Raw genomic sequence first — 22,017 nt, 5'->3', positions numbered from 1 at the left:
ATTTTTATTAATTACAATCAGAAATATGTATAACTACTTAGTATATACTTGTTAAAAATATCTAGGATATTGGGGCCGGAGCGGTAGCACATTGGTAGAGCGCTTGCCTTGCATGTGGCTGACCAAGGATAAATGGCAATTTGATCCCTGGCATCCCATATGGTCCTCCAAACCAGGAGCGACTTCTGAGCACAAAGCCAGGAGTAACCCCTGAGTGTTACTGAGTGTGGTCCAAAAACCACAAAAAAAGAGAATAAAAGTAATATATTTTAAATTCATCAGATATATAGATATAAGTTTATACATGCACACACATGGATATTAGTTGTTTATTATGTTGCAAAAAAGGAAAATATCTATCAGAAGATGCTTGTTTTAATAACCTGCGATTCCAGGAATATTGTTTAAAATCAAGTAAATATTTATTTCTAAATCATAGGATATTTGCCAAAATATATTACTTAGTAAAATATTGAATTATCTAACAATATTAAAAAATATTTATTTTGAAATATAAAACGTATGCTTCTGTGGCTAGCCATTCTTTTATAAAGCTAAGTATATCATCAACAATGTATGAATTATCTATGCATAAAGAACATCATTAACTATGTATAAATGATTATATGTAAATACAGATGTAAATATAGCCCTGTCTGTATAATGTGTGCAGTGCTGTGTTGGCTTTTAATTTACTATATAAATTTTGCAAGTATTCTCTTTTTTGTTTGTTTGTTTGTGTATGTTGGGCCACATCTGGTGAGTATCCTCAGGTGAGCACACCTCCTTAATACCCTCACGAGTTACTCCTGGCTCTGTACTCAGGGGTTATTCCTGGCATTGCTCAAGGGACCATATGGTATGCCAAGGATTGAACCTGGGCAGCTGCGTGCAAGAAAAATACCCTCCTTGCTGTGGTGTTTTTTTGTTTTGTTTTGTTTTGTTTTGATTTTGTTTTGCAAGTGTTCTTATACAAGATCTGTTACTCTCCTAAATAACTAATGAAAGCTCTTTTGTTTTGTTAAAATATTAATTTCATTTTTAAAAAAGCTTGGGCTCCATTTAAATTATTAAAAGTTGTTGTTTTAAATATTAAATTCTAATGTACACAAATTAAAATACACATATATGTTTCTATTTTTATAATATTTCCACTTTAATTTTAAGTTAAATGTTTACGTACATTTTTTTGTAACAAGGTTGGGGACACAGAGAATTAAAGCTCAGCTCCTTGAATTTATTTTATTATGAAAAATAAATTATATACATTTAGTTGCTTATGATTTATGTTATGGATAGGGAATCTAGCAATAATAAAATGTTGAACATATCTATAAAAACACTGCATTTTGAATGCAATTAAAGTTTAAGAAACTTAAGTCTTCTATTATAATAAAACATTTTTGAGGTCAATCTAGTTTCTATATAATTGTTTTTCCCTTCATTGTCATAAAGCATACACTTATAATTATGTAATATTTTACTAGTAATTATTAGTAATTTATTATATATAATATATCATATAATTATATATAATTATTAGTAATTTTACTAATTATGTAGTATGTTTACTAGTCATTTATAATTTGTTCCATATCTATTGCTCAGGGATTACTCCTGTCTCTGGTCACAGGGCTCTCTTTGGAATGAGAAACTTTGAATGTCTCATGTAGGTGCCAGGAATTGAACCATTTTAAATTCATGCAAATGAAGTGCATCTTAAAACATGATTTTCATTCTTCTTTTTGAAGATAAACTTGAAATACAGTCTTATTTTATCTCCCAAATTTCTAAATTATGTATTTGATTCCATTTTATAAAACCTTTACCTGGCATTTATCCATATAAACAGATGTACAAATAGGAATATAATAGCCTTGATAATGGGCAACTTAAGAATAGAAGTGCCTTAAATATTTTATTAATTCAATATTTGTTTTATTATTTAATCATATGACTCTAATTTAATATAATTAAACTTGCGATGTATGTGGTAATATTACTTTCAAAATAAAAATAATAAATTGATAATGGTGTGGCTAGAGATATAAATCTACAATAGAGTATTAGCCACACATATGTGAGGCTCTCTACTTTTTTTTGGGGGGGGGATCACACCGGCAGCACTCAGGAGTTACTCCTGGCTCTATGCTCAGAATCGCCCCTGGCAGGCACAGGGGACCATATGGAATGCCGGGATTTGAACCACCGTCCTTCTGCATGAAAGGCAAACACTTTACCTCCATGCTATCTCTCCGGCCCCCAAGGCTCTCTACTTACCCCCCTGGATTAAGTAATAATTTTCTCTCTCATATGCAAACATACATGCAAATAGACAAGTAGAGTTGAAAATAATCTTTTAATTATCAATTATTATAATTTTATTGAAAAATGAATGTATGGCATCTGTTGCTATATCAAAATTACCTGGCATTTTGTTATTTATAACTAATAGTTTACTATCCTACAGATTTATCAGCTCATAATCTTTCCTTATGAATGGTATAGAAGGCTATAGGGTACCATACTAGCCCAGATGTGCTGGAAGACACCCATCTAATTATATATCCAGACTCTTAAAATGTTGAGAAGCAGGAGAGAGGATACTTTTCTAGCATATCAGAAGGTAGTCAATATTCAAGGGTTCAGCATGTGTCTCACTGATGCCAGTTGAGGAAGTTTAAATTTATTATTCTTTCACTCTGTATACAGTGATTTTTCTGTATTCGTCCTCTTACTTTATTTCTTCCTTCCTTTTCCATTATTTTCCATCCTTCCTTCCTTCCTTCCTTCCTTCCTTCCTTCCTTCCTTCCTTCCTTCCTTCCTTCCTTCCTTCCTTCCTTCCTTCCTTTTTCCAACTTGCACCTTCCCATCCTTCCTTCCTTTCTTCCTCTTTTCCTCCCCATTCCTTTCTTTCTTCCGTCAATCCTTCTTTTCTTCCTTCCATTCATCTTTCTTTCCCTCCTCTCTTCCTTTCTTTCTTTTTTCCTTCCTTCCGCCCTTCCTTTCTCCCTCCCATTCTTCCTTCCTTCCTTCCTTTCATTCTTCCTTAATTTATTTCCTTTCTCCCTCCCTTTCTCTCTTCCTTACATCATTTCTTCCACTCTTTCTCCCTCCATTCTTCCCTCCTTCCTTTCCATCCTTCATTCCTCCCTTCTCCCTTCCTTTCTCCCTCCTTTTCATCCTTCTTCCATCTCTCCTTTTCATCCTTCCTCCATCCCTTCACCTTCCACCTTCCCATTCTTCCTTTCTTTCTTCCTCTTTTCCTTCCCTTCCTTTTTTCTTCCTTCAATCCTTTTTTCTGTCATTCAACTTTCTTTCCCTCCTCTATTCATTCCTTCCTTTCTTCTTTCCTTCCTTCCTTCTTCCCTTCCTTTCTCCCTCCCATTCTTCCTTCCTTCCTTCCTCACTCCCTTTCTTTCATTCTTCCTTACTTTATTCTTTCTTTCTCCCTCCCTTCCTCTCTACCTTCCATCCTTCCTTCCTCTCTTTCTTCCTCCATTATTCCCTCCTTCCTTTCCATCCTTCTTTCCTCCCTCCCTCCCTTCTTTTCTTTCTCCCTCCTTTCCATCCTTCCTCCATCCATAGTTTTCATTCTTCCTCCCTCTCTTTCTTCCTTCCTCCCTTTCTCCTTCTTTGCCTTCCTCCCTCATTTCCCTCCTTCCTCCTTCCCTTCTATTCTTACTCCCCTTCCTTTCCTCACACTTTTCCTTCTTTCCTCCCTTCCATTTTTCCTTACTTTATTCCTTCCTTTCTTCCTTCCTCCCTCCTTTCCATCCTTCCTTTCTATCTCTTTCTCTCTCCATTCTTCCCTCCTGCTATTCTTCCTCCCTTCCTTCCATCCTTCCACCCTTCCTTCCTTATCTCTCCCTCCCTCCCTCTTTTTAATTTTTCCTCCTCCTTCATATCCTTCCTCCCTCCCATTCTCTCTCCCTCCTTATCTCCCTCCCTCCTTCTTTCGCTCACTCATTTCCTTATCTTCTTCCTCTTCTCCCTCCCTCCCGTTCCTCCCTCCCTTCCCTTCCTCCCATTCCTCCCTTCCTCTCTCCCTCCTTCCTTCCTTCTTTCCTGCCTTCCAAAAATTGCTTCCCTTCATTCCTTCCTTCCATCTTCCCTTTTTTCATTCCATCCATCCTTCTTTCCTTTCTTCTCTTCTTCCTTCCTTCTGTTTTTCTTTCCTTCCTTCCTTCCTTTCTTCTGTTTTTTTTTTCCTTCCTTCCTTCCTTCCTTCCTTCCTTCCTTCCTTCCTTCCTTCCTTCCTTCCTTCCTTCCTTCCTTCCTTCCTTCCTTCCTTCCTCCATAAACAATATTACTGGTGGGACTAAATAAACCATATAGAATTTTAGAAACTCATTTAAGTGTGCTTAATGCTTGGAAAGCTCTCTTCCAAATATAATATAGCACTGCCTTCTCTGTCATTTTTTGCATTAAATCCTCAATATGTCATATGTAGAGAATTTATATGCTTGATGAGTGTTCTAAGTACTATTATAATTATTGATTGTTTGGAGGTCACACATGGCAGTGCTCAGAGTGACTCCTGGTTCTTCATCAGGAATTATACTTGGTGGTGCTGAGGAAACCATATGGGATGCCAGGGACAGAACTCAGGTTCACCATGTGCAAGGTAAGTAAGTACATTACCCATTAAACTCTCTCTCTGGCCTTTACTTTAATTTTTAATAGCAGAATGAACTATTAAGGAGAGATTTTCTACTCTGTTTTGTCTTTGCTATGATTTAGTTTTGTCTGTACCCCATCTCTTTGCAAAATGATGTTCCTTATTATTCTCTCAAAAACAATTAATACATAAAAGATTCTTAGCCCATCTTTATACCACTATCAAAATTTTTTATCTCCTGTTTTTTTACCAAGTAAAATAATACACTTTTTCTAGAGAATAAGATATTTCTATGACATGTTTTAAATGTTTATCTATGAAAATAAAACACTTATTCATTAAAGTCTAACTGCATTATGAGAGGATTTTTCTTCATGTTATTAATGGAAACTATCTCTAAGAATAAAATTATCCTTTAGTTCATAAGGAAGTTTATAGATATATACACATACATATTTATTATATTTTATAAAATTTTTACTATGCAAGTTTTGATCAATTAAGTTTGGATACCAAGTAGCATTGGTCATTGTGTATATATATTTAGTAACTTCTCCCATCATGGCTAATTAAAGTTGATTTTAAAACGTTCTCTAACACACTTTCTTATCTCTCTCTCTCTCTCTCTCTCTCTCTCTCTCTCTCTCTCTCTCTCTCTCTCTCTCTCTCTTTTGGTTTTTGGGTTACACCCCGGCAGCTCTCAGGGTTATTTCTGGCTCTGTGCTCAGAAGTCACTCCTGGCAGGCTCAAGGAACCTTATGAGATGCCAGAATTCAAACCACCATCATTCTGCATGGAAGGCAAATGCCTTACCTTCATGCTATCTCTCTGGTTCCCTTATAATGGGAGTATTACAGTGAGAACCATTGCTTTCATCTTCACTTTTCACAGAAGATTGCTTGTGGGTGACACATTTAAGCCAGTGAAACCTGTCTTTATATTTATTAGTATACCTGCATCTTCTTCAAAACTTGTTCTCATAGGAAAATTGCAATATCTTAAAGAGATAATAGAAGGATATTACTATTTCCGTTTTACAAATGAGGATGTTACTTTGACTTAACTAATTTACTTGACCCTATTCTCAAATTTATCCTTAATAATGTAAATACTGATTAGGTCTTGTTATATATATATGGTTTGGGCCACACCCGGTGACACTCAGGGGTTACTCCTGGCTCTGTGCTCAGAAATCATTCCTGATTTTTGGTGACCATATGGGATACCAGGGATCAAACCAAAGTCTGTTCTGTGTCAGCTACGTGCACCCTACTGCTGAGCTATCACTCTGGCCCTAAATAATACTGATTAGGTCTTGTTCTACATCTTGTTCTATATCTTTATGCTTTACTCCCCTTCAAAAATAAACTAATTAGATTATATTACTCTAGCAAGAAAGTTTTGAGTTTCTGACCAATTAAAGCAATCCTATAAATTTAACTGTCCTTTTATTTCAAGTTTTATGTATATCAGTGCTCTAATCTTATACATCTAGCATGCATTAGTCAGAATTGGTCAATATCAAAACCTGAAGTTTAAATTTTAATAATTTTTAGTAAAGTGAATTAATGTGACAACTTTTTTGTATTATATTAACTTTGTTAGTGTAACAACTTTTTTATAATTTTGGGTTTTTAAATGAAAGGAAGCTCTTAATGCAGCTGTAACTAGTGGAAAATGAGAATACTATTGATTTGACACAGTTAGAATAAGATTTACGAATGCAACCTTATTTAATTTTTGAAGTCCTATTATGCCAATTTTTGTTTGAAAATGTTTTAACTCCATACTTAGATTAGCTTATTGCTTACCATAGCAAATTTGAAATTTGAAATTAACATAATTATTTTTTTATTTATTCAACATTTTGTTGTCTCTGTTTTAATTGCCTGTTTTGAAGGCGCTCTGCTGAGAAACAAACATGGGTGCATAGTTAGTACCACCCCACAAGAAAAGTGTGGTCGAAGGAAAAAAACAGACTTATAAATAATAGTAAACAGAATGGCATCTAACCTAGTTTGAGTAAGTTGATCAAGTGGAAGTGATATCTACAGTGAGACCATAACTATGCATTAGGTATTTCCTGATGACAAGTGAATAATTTTAAATAAGACAAATTATTTGCAAAGTGCATACTGTTAATTTGATGCATTCCAATTAGTTATGTTGGATTGAAGAAAGTAATGATAAAATGGAAATTTTTCTTTTTGGGGGTTTTTTGGGCCAAATCTGGTGATGTTCAGGGGTTACTCTTGGCTATGAACTCAAAAATCACCCCTGGCTTGGGGAATCATATGGGATGCCAGGAGATTAAACAGTGGTCTGTCCTAAGTCATGTGCAAGGCAAATGCCTTATCGCTTGCACCATTTCTCCAACACCCCTAGGAAACTTTTATCTTTAAAATTTATTTATATTTATTTATATTTATATAAATATATAATTTTATATGTTTATAACTTTTATCATTATAATATATTTTGCTTTATATCAGTATATAGAAAAACACACTCATTCATAAGTGGCTTGGAGATTGGTATGTACAGTAGCTCACACTTGAATGTGGCTGAACAGCAATTGTAACACTAACATAAATGTATTGATCATGCAGGAGCTGGGCTTCATTCTTGAACTGTTGCTACTAAAAAATGACCAGGTATTGGTTTCATAAAGTTAGTCTTCTGAATTGTGGAAATTCATTGCAGAATTTTGGGTTTAAGGAAACCTCTGAAGTTATTAAAGTAATATAAGGAAGATGCTAGTACCCTTATACAAAGAGGTTTGTAAGCTGTAAAAAATAAAGTAGCCAAAGTATCTGGTGTCTGATTAGAGGGAGATTGTCCTTAGGTAAAAGAGAAGGAAAGAAAAGAAGGAAGAAGAAAGGCAGGGAGTGAAGGAAGGAGGGAGGGATGGAGGGAGGGACAGACGGAGGGAGGGTGCTATATGTATATATATAAATATATCTATTTTATATGTATAGCTCGATAACATATTATATATATTTGTAGCCATCAGATTTTAGACATAGGTGTGAGGAATCTAAAGATATTTTTGAGTCAGTGAGATATAAAAATTATAAAGCTCAGTTTTTAATCACAGGATTTAGAATTTATTACCAAATATAAAGTTATATAAATCATTTAAGTTTGTGTTTTTTTCTATCTGTGGCCTTAGACAAAGTACTTAAATTTTCTATGGCTCATTGACCTCATCTGCAAACTGAAATATGCATATTTGAAGAATTTAATAGCATTATTGACAGTATTAATGTCATGTTGAAGATGGAGAAAAGAGGATGGTGTACCAGGTTTCAATTGGTCATTTTAAGTCTAAACGACTGAGGAGTAGAAAATCTGATAAGTAACAGAACTGGTTCAGGGGCAGAGATAAGAAGATTTATAAGGAGCACAGATAAGGTATCAGTTTCTTTGAATCAGGAGGGCAAGAATCTTTCTCTGACCATTCCCTTATACTTGAACAGATACCAGCATAGACAGTAGCAGTTCTTGCCCACAAGCTCATGGCCAGAGAACTAAAGAAATGGCTAAAGAGCAACAAGTACCAACAAGATTCACACTCTAGTAAAACATAAACCATAGAGCAATGTGAACAGTCACAGGAACCATGGACTGTCTCAGACTGATCAAAGAGAGAGAAGAGAGAGAACCAAGGCCAAGCCTGGAAGACCCTAAACTGTTTCTTGAAGGTGTTAAATAATAACTTCAAAAGCATCTTAAGTTTTGTATGCTAATATTCCATGCACAGCCCCACATACAAGCGGGACCAGTTTCATGGTAACAGGAAAGACTTAAAATATTAGTGTAGTTAAAAATAAAACTGTTATTTTCTGTTTCCAAAACTCAACTTGATTATTGATGAATTCTCAGTGCCAGCAACAATTGACTTGGTTATTAAAATACTATTCTATTACAGACTTAAAGATGACAACTTGAACCATCAAAATTGATGAGACTATTATTACATGAGAAGCCAAGTTCAAGGTTAGCAGGCCATTAATGGATTGATTTGGATGTATCATTTTTTTCTGCTTAAAGATTCATTTGCCCAAGATTTTTTTATGTGAGAAATGCCATTAACAAATTACTATTTTTTAACTTTTTTTGTTTTGTTTTTTTTTTTTGGTTTTTGGGCCACACCCGGTAACGCTCGCTCAGGGGTTACTCCTGGCTATGTGCTCAGAAGTCGATCCTGGTTTGGGGGACCATATGGGACGCCGGGGGATCGAACCGCGGTCCATCTCCTAGGCTAGCGCAGGTAAGGCAGGCACCTTACCTCCAGCGCCACCGCCCGGCCCCCTATTTTTTAACTTTTTTAATAGAATATTTTTATATACCTTACTGCCATGACATTGACATTCTATAAGATGTCCAAAAAGTCTTAAAATGGCAGATTGCCTGGAACTCTGTGTGTAATTTATTGGAAAGTATGGTCTGGACTACTGTAAGAATGAAATCTTATTATTAACATAATTATGATTAATAGTGTCTCAATAATATTTTTAAAATGTAAGGACTGAAAAAACAGTAAAAATTCTAATTTTTCTAATAGGTATGTATATTTAGTTAAAAATAAATTATGTCATCATAGCCATCTCAATAAGTAGAAATTTTTAAAGACATTTTCACTTTTTGTTTTTTATTTATTTTATTTTAAAATGATTAATTTTGGGGTACTGGAAGGATAATACAGTGGTCAGGCAGCAGCCCAACAAGATTTATTCCCCCAGAAATCAATAAGGTTCCCAGTGCCTGCTAGGAGTAATCCCTTAACACAAAACCAGAAGTAAGCTCTGACTTCAGCTGGGTGTGAATTTTTTAATAACAAAAATTTTATTTAGAATTACTATATTTCTGAAATTAATCAAAAGTTTACTGTTCTTTTTTTTTTTTTTTTTTTTTGGATTTTGGTTTTTGGGTCACACCCGGCAGTGCTCAGGAGTTACTCCTGGCTCTACGCTTAGAAATCATTCCTGGCAGGCTCAGGGGACCATATGGGATGCCAGGATTTGAACCATCGTCCTTTGTGTAAGGCAAGTACCCTACCGCTGTGCTATTGCTCTGGCCCCATGCATTTTAGTTAAAGCAAACAGATTCTAGATTTATCATATGTTTAAAAGTTTGTGACTTCTGTATAACTGCTTTTAGAATTTCTAAAGATATTGATCAAACCAGAAAAATAAGTAATGTGTTGATGCATTCTTTGATAATACACATTGGTTTTTAACATCATTTAAAGACAAAGTCTCATTTCTCATTTATTCTTGTATTAAAGATATAATGAGCAACATCAGTCAGAGTCTTCTGTACAAACTAGGAATAAACAAAGCACAGGTTTTGCCTTAAAAATTTATTTTTGTAGAAAAAGTTAGAACATATATCATAGACATACAATAAGTGAATAACTGTCTTTTAAAAGATGATGAAAACCATCAAAGATAGGGAAGGTGGAATTTATTTGGAAAGGTAAAAGATAAGAGATAAAATATTTTTTTACTTTAAGTGGAGGTGTTGAGATAACCTCAATAGAAGGTAATATTTTATTAGACTAAAGGAAGTTTGGGTTTAAATAGACATGCAATACAAAAGCCACATATAGAGAAGATAACTTACATTTAATGAAACATAATATTTAATGACTACTAACAAGATGGGGTGTGGGAAAAGAGGGAATTGCAGCAGAACTGAAGTGAAAGAATAGGAGTAATAAGAAAAAGAAAACCCAGGGCCAGGAAGGTGGCGCTAGATGTAATGTATCTGCCTTGCAAGCGCTAGTGTAGGATGGACCACAGTTTGATACCCCGGCGTCCCATATGGTCCCCCCAAGCCAGGAGCAATTTCCGAGCACATAGCCAGAAGTAACCCCTGAGCGTCAAACGGATGTGGCCCAAAAACAAAAAGAAAAAAAGAAAGAAAAAGAAAATCATAAAGGTCATGCAAAGTAGACCAATGACTGGAACAGAGGGATCATATAAACTAATACATAATATGCCCAAATTTTATCTTATTTCTTGCTTTCTGTATCTATTTTTGGTGAGAGGAATTTTTGAAGCAGGGAAACCATGAGAAGGTTGTTTTTCAGTTTTAGAAATTATGTTTGGGCCAAATAACAGCAGCAGAGGTAATGAGAAGTAATTAGATTTTAGATTTATTTTGAAGTGAGAGCAACAGCCTTCACGGAAGACCTGAATGTGGGGTTAAGAGATGTCAACAATGATTTTAAATTTTTTACCTGCGTCATTGATATAGAATATCTTGAGTTCTCTTTTAGAGAAAATATATATCTATTGCGTTTATTTCAGTATCATCCTATGTGTCACACTTGATTTATTCTCTAACAGTTAACAGTAGTTGTTTTCATTCTTTTGAGTACATTAATAATGCCTCCACATAATTTTTTTTATATTGGAGTTAAAATAATACAATTCTTTAGACATAATTTCTGTGTTATATTTAAAATGTAACTTTTTACATTTCTTTCATGTTGATTAATCTTTAGACTTCTTTCAGACTCTAGGTTTCTGATTCCCCTTTAGAAAGCTTATCTCGGAAAATTTTACTAACCATTTTAAAAAATACTTCTCAAATTTTTGTTAATAAGTTGTTAGTGTCCATGTCATGCCTTTCATGAAGATCTGGGAACAATTTCTTTGAAATGTTTTCACCAAGAAAGACAATAACCTATTCTTCTTCCTATGCTAATCAGAGCATGTGAGTGTAATTTGCTGAAAGCCATTTTCTAAACTCTAGACCTAACAGAATAGGATCAGTAGTGTAGAGTGGGACCCTTGCTTTGCTTGTGGCTGACCACTGAGTTCAATCTCTAACATCCCTTATGGTCACCAGACACTATAGGTGAAATTCCTAAGTGCAGACCCTGGGGTAACTACTGGATATCATTGGGTATAGCAGTAAAACAAAAACAAAAATATTGTAGAACTACCTCCTATGCCAAAACTAGGAAAACATTTACTAAGGCTACAGTTTCTAAAAACTCCAGTTATTTCTTTCAGTGGTAGAGTTTTGTCTTAGCTCCGGTCTCTTTTATAGCTCTTATTTAGCTCTTATTATACAAGAGCTATAATAATAATATTATTATATTATATATTGTTATATATTATATATAATATATTATATATTTTATATATGTATATTTATATATTTTAGTACTATAAAAGCTCTTATTAGATAAGATCTATTATACAAGAGCTATTAAATAAGAACTCAAGCTCTTATTTTTTATACTCTGATTAAAGGTTTCCCTTAAATATACAAATAAAAAAACAAAATTATATATAAATGTATACAAAATAGAATGATAAATTTAAAAAGAGATCATTGAGACTGGAGAGATATTTCAGGTTAAGGCCTTGCCTTGCATATGGTTATCTCTAGTTCTATCTAGGCTTCATTATGTTTTCATCATTTTTCTTTTAGTCCCTTGGTCTATATCTTATTTTTCTGCTCAAGATTTTTACCCACATTTTATACCTACTAACTCTAGATACCAAGTTCCCATACATGTACAATTAAATTTTTTCCTATTGAATTAATATTAATTTGAGTTTTCAACTAACTCAAGAAAAAAATCAAAGTTGTGATCAAATTTTTATTTTTATTTTCTTTTATTTGGGGGATGTAAATTGGTACAGGAATTATGTATTATTATTTTATATTAAAATAGTTTGACTATTAATATCCAATGGAGAGAAAGTAAACCACTAAAAATGAGATTTATTAAGCAACATGTATCAGAAGAAAACTAAGAAAGAAAGGAGTGGGAGAGAGAAAGAAATAGAAAAGAAAATATACAATACAAAAAAAGAAAGGAGAGAGGGAGAAAGGGAAAAGAAGGGAAAAGAAAAGAAGAAATAAGAAAAGAAAAAGAAAAAAGAAAAGAAAGGGAAGAAAGGAAGAAAGAAAAAGAAAATGATATGGGTTAGACCAATACTAAAGTGGGTAGGGTGCTTGACTTGCAATTACTGACCCAGTTTAATCCCTGGGATCCTGGAGGGATCCATCATCCAGATCATCCAGGAGTACTCCATGAGTAGAGCCAAGAGTAAGACCTGATCATAGCCAGGTGCAGTACCCAAAAAAAACGAAACAAAACAAAATAAAAAAAGACCTTGCTTGTATGCCCACAAGAAGAAGTCTGTCTATAGAAAGCATATAAAAGCACATTTTTAGGTGGATGAGCTGCAGACTGGCTGGGGAAAGTGTTATGGAACCTGTCTTAGTAGTCTTGATGTGAAGGCCAATATTCACAAGAAAAGAATTAATGTGAAAGTAAACCAAAAGAACTTGGGTTATTCATGGGAATAACCCACCTAAAAAGGGAAAAATACTTTGTAGCATTTAAAATAATGAAGTACACATGTCCTCCAAAATAAAACTATATTACCTGTATGATCAAGTTGAACATAATAGCTAAGCACATTTTTAGAAAGGTGAGTTCTAGACCAGTGGGCACCAGAATGTGTAATAAATGTTAAAATAAAAGAGAATACCTAAAGAGGTACTATCTCAAATCAATCTGCAAACCAAGACAAAGTAAGTTCAGGCTTTGAGGAATGGAGATATGGAGCAGACACTATCTCTATCTTTAAATTTGTAGACGGGAACAGTCATCCCTTTCTAATATTGACTTTTAGCTCAGTGGTCAATCTCCTGTCAGTTATTTCTGCTAAATCCTTGTAGATTGAGGTCTCAAACCAAAACCATTTGTTCTCTGCTGAAAAACTCTTTTTTCAATTTTACCTACCTTGGAGGGTTCTTGCCCAAACTAAAAATTCAGTATCCATTATAGATCACGTGCAAGTAGTTAAAAATATTAAAAATGGAATCTAATTTCCACAAAATATATTATGATGAAATACAATTTTCAACCTTAACTGCTAACCTAGTATCTAATATAGTTATAGTAATAGTTTATATTTGCTCCATGTGAATGTGACTAGTTATTTTCATAAGCCCAGTAAAATTAAACATTTGTGTTGAATGTCTTGAAATTTTATATTGAGTGTAATGGCCTCTCTGGGCTTAGGAGTCATATAACTTTTCTTTCCTAGAAGTAGTTCTTTTCTAATTACTACTATCCACTCAGAATTCTGGAGTCTTTATCAGAATATTGATCTACCTCCCCACATTTCCAGAATACTTTTAGATGCTGGGTATTTATAGCTATATATTAAGAATTAACTAGCTCATAGCAAACTCCTCTCAGAATGTCATGTTCTCCAAACTATCAATATAGACCAATATTTTTCAGTTCTTTCTAATTCTAAAGTGCCATTCTAAGTTTTAAGGAAAAAAAGACATTAAATTGAAAAAAAAAACAGTTGATAATTTTCCTTTCAATCATATTTTATGTTCTGATGATGCTTTTCAACCATAGTTTTAATGTTATTATCCAGCTATGCATGTCTCGCTTGTGGGAATAATTTCCCATACTGAAACTGAAATGGCATGATAACCTACTATGGATTTATCTAGCTTCTAGGAGGAATACCCACATTTTGAATGTCAATAAATTGGTCAATACAAGTGTATCTAAAGTTTAAATTAAACTAATATGACAAAGGCCCATGACTTCATTTTTCAAGAAATGTTATAAGGGCCAGAACAAAAGCACAGCAGGTAGGGCATTTCCCATGCACTCGGCCAACCCAGGTTCAATCTCTGGAATCTATATGGTCCCCCAAGCTTGTCAGGAGTGATTTATGAGCACAAAGCCAGGAGTTATTCCTCAGTGTTGCCTTGTTCTGTTGCCTAAACAATAACAACTCAAAATGTCATCTACACCATTAGGAACCACCTGCAACACTTGTTTTGGAGGTCAGATTGTTCAGTGTCTAAGATTCTAATGTTTTATTAGTTTCTTGGCTTTTTTAAAAATCTGTTTTGTCCCTCTGGCAGTATACAGGAACCCTTAACAGAAAACATTAAATATTCCTTTTATGTTGAAGTTAGCCTTAAGAAAGTAGTCTTGTATATAATATTACAGACAAATCTTCAGCAATAGATCACTTCCCAAATGATCTAGTATAAAGATAAAATATCTCATATCATTTTTAAGCCAAGAATATGTTGTCATGAAGTAGTAAAAGCTTTATGGTAATAATACTCAGATACAATAGAGATGAGGGGCAGAAGGACCAGCCAATGATATGAAACTTACACAAACACTGGTGAGTGCAGTTATGGAAAGAACTACACTAACAACTACCATGACAATGATAGTGAGTGAGAAAAATAGAATGCCTGTCTCAAAGACAGTCAGGGGGTCTGGGAGGAGTGAGTGAGGGGTACTGGTTGCAAGAAGGTTGCACTGGTAAAGTGGGGTATACTTTTTATGACTGAAACCCAAATACAAACATGTATGTCACCATGGTGCTTAAATAAAGATATTAATATTAAAAAAACAATGATGGATCATATATAAATATTAAAGAAGAGATAATGAAAATATTTCAGCCACTAAAAATAAGATATATATATATTGCAAATTTCTGTAGGCTAAAATCCATGTAGAAAAATATCTACTGCAAATATTAACTGTCTATTTTCTCACAAAAGCACTGCAATTTTGTATTTATTGTAATGGTAAGTATGTATTATGGAGTACCAAAGTCCTCTCTTCCACAGACCGTTGAAACACAGGGCATTGGAACAATTCTATAAATGGGGTGCAACTGATAAGGAAATTTGCTCAGTTTTGTCACCATTTTCTAAAAATATCCATAACTAACCAGGACACGTCAAACTTTTAAGTGTAATTAAAAGGCTTAAAGCACAGATTAAAATTTAATTGTAAGACACCTATAACAAACCATAACCTCTATAGAGGTCCGTCCTGGGTCAGCCATGTGTAAGGTAAATGCCCTACCACTGCACTATTGCTCTGGCCCCTACTTCTTTTCTTTTAATAATATCTCCATCAATTGTATTTCTTGTTTAAAATGTATAGTTAGTCTTTGTAGATGTCAAAGTACTAAACTTTTCTAAGAGTTCAAACATAAACTTTCAGTTTTAAAATTCCATTCAAACCCTCACTTCTAAAATTACTCAATGAATTACTAAACTTAGTACAACTTGATTTCCCCAAGTAATTGGGAAACAATTTAAGACCCACTTTCAAAGTAAAGGCTTTGAAAATTTACTAAGACTCAAATATATGACTTCAAATTTAACCATGGTGTAGGCCTATTTCAGTTAATCTGAAAGCATTATCTTACCTATAATAACCTTTGTTTATTCATTATACAACTAAAAATTTAAGTTGTGAAAACTGAAGAGAACAAATATTTCTATAGCTTCTATCATTTGGTTTAATCATTTCCTCTGAAGCAAGTTTATCTAATTGAAAGTTTAATTGACTTTAACATACATTACTATTTTATCTTCAGATTCTTAAAAAAAGGAAAGTAATATTAACAATTTTCTCTTTTAGAATACATGACCAAAATTCTATAATAAATACAGGTAGAATATAATTTGGCTTTAATTTTATAACATTAGAGATCTGCATGTTTCAAACTTGATCACTCCATTTCAAACTAAGTTTTTATCACTCAAATTATCTCAAATTATACATAAGTACTAAGGCAAGGTAGTCTAACTGTTCTATCCAGAAGCAAAACAGAAACAGTAGAAACATACAAATATATATTGATATAAAGATGAATCTCTTAGTTTTTATTAAACTAAAATGCTGAAGTTTTAACTCAAGGTTAAAAATGGAAAAAGTGCCCGGATAGCTCAGACGGTAGAGCATCAGACTTTTAATCTGAGGGTCCAGGGTTCATGTCCCTGTTCGGGCACTCTTCTTTGGGGCCAGAGAGGTGGCGCTAGAGGTAAGGTGTCTGCCTTGCAAGCGCTAGCTAAGGAAGGACCGTGGTTTGATCCCCCGACGTCCCATATGGTCCCCCAAGCCAGGGGCGATTTCTGAGCGCTTAGGTAGGAATAACCCCTGAGCATCAAACAGGTGTGGCCCAAAAAGCCAAAAAAAAAAAATGAAATAAAGTTCTAGGAGACTTAAGAGTGTTTATGAGGTACAATATGAATTTTTTTTTGCTTGCTCATTTAAAACTTCTATCACTAACTCTTTCAATCTATAGAAATTAAAGTGGTAAATTGAATCTAGTCACTTTTTTCTAAATATAGTGGAAAAATTAAATAGTTTGACATGCTAGAAGCAATCCTTGATTCCTTCTGATTGGGTATCTAGAGAAAGGAAAAACTATTTTTCATGAGACTTTTGCAATCTTCCTTATTCTTTTATGATATATAATGCAGCTTAGTGGTAACCTTCGTCATGTTAAAAGCCCTAACTTCTTTGTATAGTTTTTTTTATGATTTACTATATGCAATGAAAAGCATATATGTGATTTGATTATTCTCTGGTTTTTTCAGGCCAACATTTGTTTTGGCCTAAATAGTTTACAAAAAGATCTTTATAAGAACTCACAAGGACCCTGAAGTGGCCTTTTTTTAACTATGGTAGTTTATTTAAACTCTTTCATTTAACATCTTTTTTATTGAATACTACCAATGTACATTTCTTCTAATAATCTGAATAACTCATTCCCCATCATTAAGGATCTTAATGTGGGTTCAATGAGTTCCCATAGGTACACTGGGGATCTCTTCATTATAGCTACTAAAATAGTTATCATAGTAGATGCAGCTACCTAATTCGGATAGTACGTTGAAAAAATATAGGTAAATAAATCAGTCACTCTTTGGAGGTCCTTCCATTATTATGGATTTCAAATTTTTTAACTTAATGCCAAAAGAAGAAAATATGCTATAGACCCAATAGCTATAGGCCCAATAATCATTTGTTGACTGACCTTATTCATTCAGTCCTTCCACAAGGAATTCAGTGACTATGCCTCAGCACCAATTTGGAGCCCTCTGCTCCAAATTGTGTACCTTATCAGATCCAACACATCTTGGTTTGAGACAATTAGCTCTTTGATTCTTTACTGATTCATCAAGAAGTTTACTACTTGGTCCTACAGAATGCTGAAACTTCAGTTGATCCACTCTTGAAGAGAGCTAGAAGATGCACTTGAGCTATTGCCAGTGGGTGGTGGCTGATAGAGGACAGTGAAAGGATTACTGCAATGGCATAAAATATTTCACTGTCTCATACTGAGATGAGATCCACTGAATGCATTCATCAATCCCTAGAGACACTATTGGTAGACGTGAATAGGCCTACAGAGTCAGCATTGGAACTGAAAGCACAATTGGCAAGGACATGGGGCAGAGGCAGGAGGACAGAGAATAAATAAGAAGTAAGCTTTATATAAGACTTCTGTTTTCCTCAGTTTTTTTTCCTGCTTTACATTAGGGAGGGGAGTAGAGTTTTTCCTGCTCTCTACATCATTAAGTGAGATCTATTGTGAGGAATATAAAGGCCTGGATTTGATATTTCATCTTGTTTACCAAATCTTTGAGAAAAAAATATATAAATGTAAGGTATTATAGTTTTAAAACCCATTTAAGGGCAATTTTGCTTCAAATTTAATATAAAATTACTTTTACTTTATTTATATACACAATATTAAAAGTGGTTCTATGGTTTAGGTACAGCCCTTGTACTAGTGTACAAGGTTTAATGTCAAAATATCTATAGTGGAACAAAGCAAAGAGTAAAGCTAAATTCCAAATGCAAATGCAAACCAAACATAACAAAAGTGCAACCACAAGTAAAACAACTTTAAACCAAATCTTACATTGAAGTTACACTTAAAGAATATAAAGTCATGTTAAGTTCTTATGGGGCCATAAATAAATTACCAAGCGTAAAGTGGGGCCATAGTGAGAGCACAGTAGGTAGGATATTTGTTTTGCACATGGCCTCAGGTTCAGTCTCTGGCATCTCATATGGTTCATTGAACCTGCACTGAGTGCTGCTGGGTCTGGCTGAGAAAGAGGAGGGGGGAAGGAGGAGGAGGAGGAGAAGAAGGTAAAGGAGAAGGAGGAGGAGGAGGAGGAGGAGGAGAAGAAGAAGAAGAAGAAGAAGAAGAAGAAGAAGAAGAAGAAGAAGAAGAAGAAGAAGAAGAAGAAGAAGAAGAAGAAGAAGAAGAAGAAGAAGAAGAAGAAGAAGAAGAAAGAAGAAGAAGAAGAAGTAGAAGAAGAAGAAGAAGAAGAAGAAGAAGAAGAAGAAGAAGAAGAAGAAAGAAGAAGAAGAAGAAGTAGAAGAAGAAGAAGAAGAAGAAGAAGAAGAAGAAGAAGAAGAAGAAGAAGAAGAAGAAGAAGAAGAAGAAGACGAAAAGAGAGAAAATAAATTATCTCTAGTAAGTCCAAAAGAGCTAAAACAAACAAAAAATTACTAAACTGGTCAAAACAGAGAGCTCTTGGTCATGTATACTAAAGACTTACCTATTCTTAGAGTCAGCTGATACATTTCAAATTAAAGGTTTTTTCCTCCATCAAGAGATTGCATAGGGCAGCTGGTGCTACAAGAGAGATGAAATATAATCTCAGCAGCTACTACCCTCACCCACAGGTTAGTTCACAAGTAGAACTGACCATCACAGATGTTTCCAGAGACCTTGATGTAGGAATTCCTAGTGGATTCTGAAAACAGAAAGATCCTTGGGATCTACCAATCCTTAGGAAAGAAGGGATTAGGCCAGGCTGTTCTCAGTGTCATAGATGGCTTACCAAATTCACTTGCCAAAACCAAATTTTAAGAAAACTGACACTTTGGTCCACTGATCAAACCATCTTCTTTGGATGTTCAAAAGCAACAGTTTTAAAGAAAAGAACAATGACTTGTTGATTTGAAGTGTGACTCCCATCAAAGAAAATTTATGGTTACCCATATAAATGATTTGAAGTGGGAGTAGAAAGGTGGAAGCTTTGAGAGTGTCCACCACTTTCCTATATATCCACTTTGGTCACCTGGGAAGTGTCTGGGGACATATAGGGCTGATGAGAGTCCACCAAGAGCACTTGCAGGTACAGATCTTAGGTCTCACTTGTGCCATGAGAAGGTCATCAAACCATACCTAATTCCCACTTGATCTGCAAGTATGGAAGAGTACTGTATTTTCCGGCGTATAAGAGGACTTTTCAAACGGAAAAAAAGTCCATCTGAAATCTGGAGTCATCTCATACGCTGAATATATCCCAAAAAAACATTTTGATATGCCACTAAATGAAAATCGTCTGGATATTGCCACGAAACGAATTTTCTAACTCGATCCTGCACCAATCACTGCAAGGCTGCTCGGACTGCCTCTTTAACTCGGCCAATCCAAGCAGGCTTTTGATGCATGCAAATTAGACAATGTTCTCTATCCAAATCTACACTGTAAATAGCCTGCTCAGATTGGCCAGAGCCAGAGAGGAAGTCTATTACAGTCTAACCTTTGAACCTTTGCTTGTTGTGATTGGCTCACTGTGGTACATACAGTCGCAGCACAGGAATGTTCTGTCTTATACAGAGAATTTAGGCCTAAGCCTATGTTTTATCTGTATAATTAGGGGGGCATCTTATAAGCCCGGTCGTCTTATATGCCGGAAAATACGGTATCTCTAGGGTCACAGTCCTCTGTCTGGAGAGAGGAATTGCTCTGGGCAAGAAAGCAAAGTTAGTCCTAAATCATGCCCAGACTTTTCATGTTTGTCATTTTTTCTTCACAGAAAAATATTTCAGGAAGAAACAAATAGTGAAGCAACACAAGTTTATTTGGGAACACAGAGGAAGAAAGGGTAAGAGGTAGAAATATACATGCCCAAGAAAGAACATGAGCTTTACCTGTATTGAGAATAAATGAAAAGTTCACATTCTAGCAGAGAGGTGTGGGACATTTCCTCAGAACAGGGAAATGTCTTCTACAGTAAACAAGTTCACATCTCAGAGATTTTGAGACCAAAATGGCACATTATACTCTGCAATATTAGTTTATATATAATTTGTTTCCAGTACATTGCTAAACTGGTTGCTATTTGGATTATGTGGAACAGTTTATGTTCTTTTTTTATTTGTTTGCTGTTTTTTGTTTATTATTTTGGCCACACAAAATGAATCTCAGGGATTACTCCTGGTGGTGTTTCTGGAACCATATGGAATGCTGGGAATATAAACTGGGTCAGTATATAAAAGGCAAACAGCCTAACCTCTGTACTGTACATGCTCTGAGCCCACTTTTTATCATTTTGTTTCAATGTTCTTAACTTGCCTTTTATTTATAAGGTGTCATCTGTTCATATGGCCCGATATCTGTATCTTAATAGTTTCCTGGCTTCTGTGGTGTTTTTGTATCAAAGACCTTCATGCTTTTGGCTGATCTAAGTTTCAGGAAATGTTTTCTCCATTACATATTACTAGGGGTTTCAATTTTCTTACCTGCAAAAGAAACAGTTTTAGGAAGTGCCAGGTATAAAATAGTGCATTCCAAAATAAACAATTAAAATTCCCTCATGGACTTTTTCCCATGAGCCACTATCCATCTTATTACTTATTACTCTAAACAAACTAAGGGTTGGACTTAGGTGCAAGTATAAACTGAAATCAAACTGTATCTATCTTTGTCTTTTATTGATCTTTGATTGGATTCATCAAATTAATCAACAAATTCTCTTATAGACAAATGTTCCTTAAGCATACACCCTTTTGTCTATAAATCTAAACAAAGATTTCTGATCTATATGTTATCTTAAAGACAAGATACTGAAACTCTATTCATATTGAAAAACCTGGGTAGAATAGTTAATATTGTTTTTCAGTTAGGCAAATCACTCTGAAATTGGGGGGAAACATATTAAGTTCCTCACAAAATCAAAACAGCATTACCATGGAGTCATAGATTCAGCAATCCCACCACTGAGTTTATGTCTAAGAATAAAAATTGTTTATCTCTATTAGTTAAACACCTTCATATATTGAAGCACTATTTGCAATAGCCAAGACATTTGATGGTAAATGGATAAAGAAAATGTTATAAAAGAAGGAATTAAAAGCATGGAAGCCAGAGAGATAAGAGAGTTAGTACAGAAGATGAGATGATTATTTTGCAAGAGGCAAACACATGGTTGATTCCTGGTACTGCATACTATCCCTGAAAACGATCTGGAGTGATCCCTGATGTTACATGAGAACTGCTGGTTGTGCCTTTCCCCAAAACAATTAATAAGGAATTATTTTTTGTAGAAAACATGAATTAACCTGGATTCAATTATTGCATTGAGGGAGAGAGAAACAATTAGTGCATAATACCACATGTCTGATATCTAAAATAAAAAGTCAGACTAATAAAAAGAGTAGTTTGGTATGTTTCAAAAACTATGAAAATTGGGTCAGATAGGAGTTGATAGTCATGGCAGATATAAAGATTGAATAAACTGATAAGTGAATAAA

General features: G+C 34.4%; 1 non-coding gene and 1 pseudogene across 1 annotated transcript; one reads left to right on the top strand and one right to left on the bottom strand.

The window, feature by feature from the left end:
- Window positions 1-22,017, bottom strand: part of LOC126024534 (small integral membrane protein 8-like) — a 1,114,930-nt pseudogene that overhangs the window by 1,052,870 nt on the left and 40,043 nt on the right.
- Window positions 16,387-16,459, top strand: TRNAK-UUU (transfer RNA lysine (anticodon UUU)). Its single transcript has one exon. It is a non-coding gene; the product is annotated as a tRNA-Lys (tRNA).

This window comes from Suncus etruscus, chromosome 12, assembly GCF_024139225.1.
Source record: "Suncus etruscus isolate mSunEtr1 chromosome 12, mSunEtr1.pri.cur, whole genome shotgun sequence".
Classification (NCBI taxonomy): domain Eukaryota; kingdom Metazoa; phylum Chordata; class Mammalia; order Eulipotyphla; family Soricidae; genus Suncus; species Suncus etruscus.
This window is presented reverse-complemented; position numbering and strand designations above follow the sequence as displayed.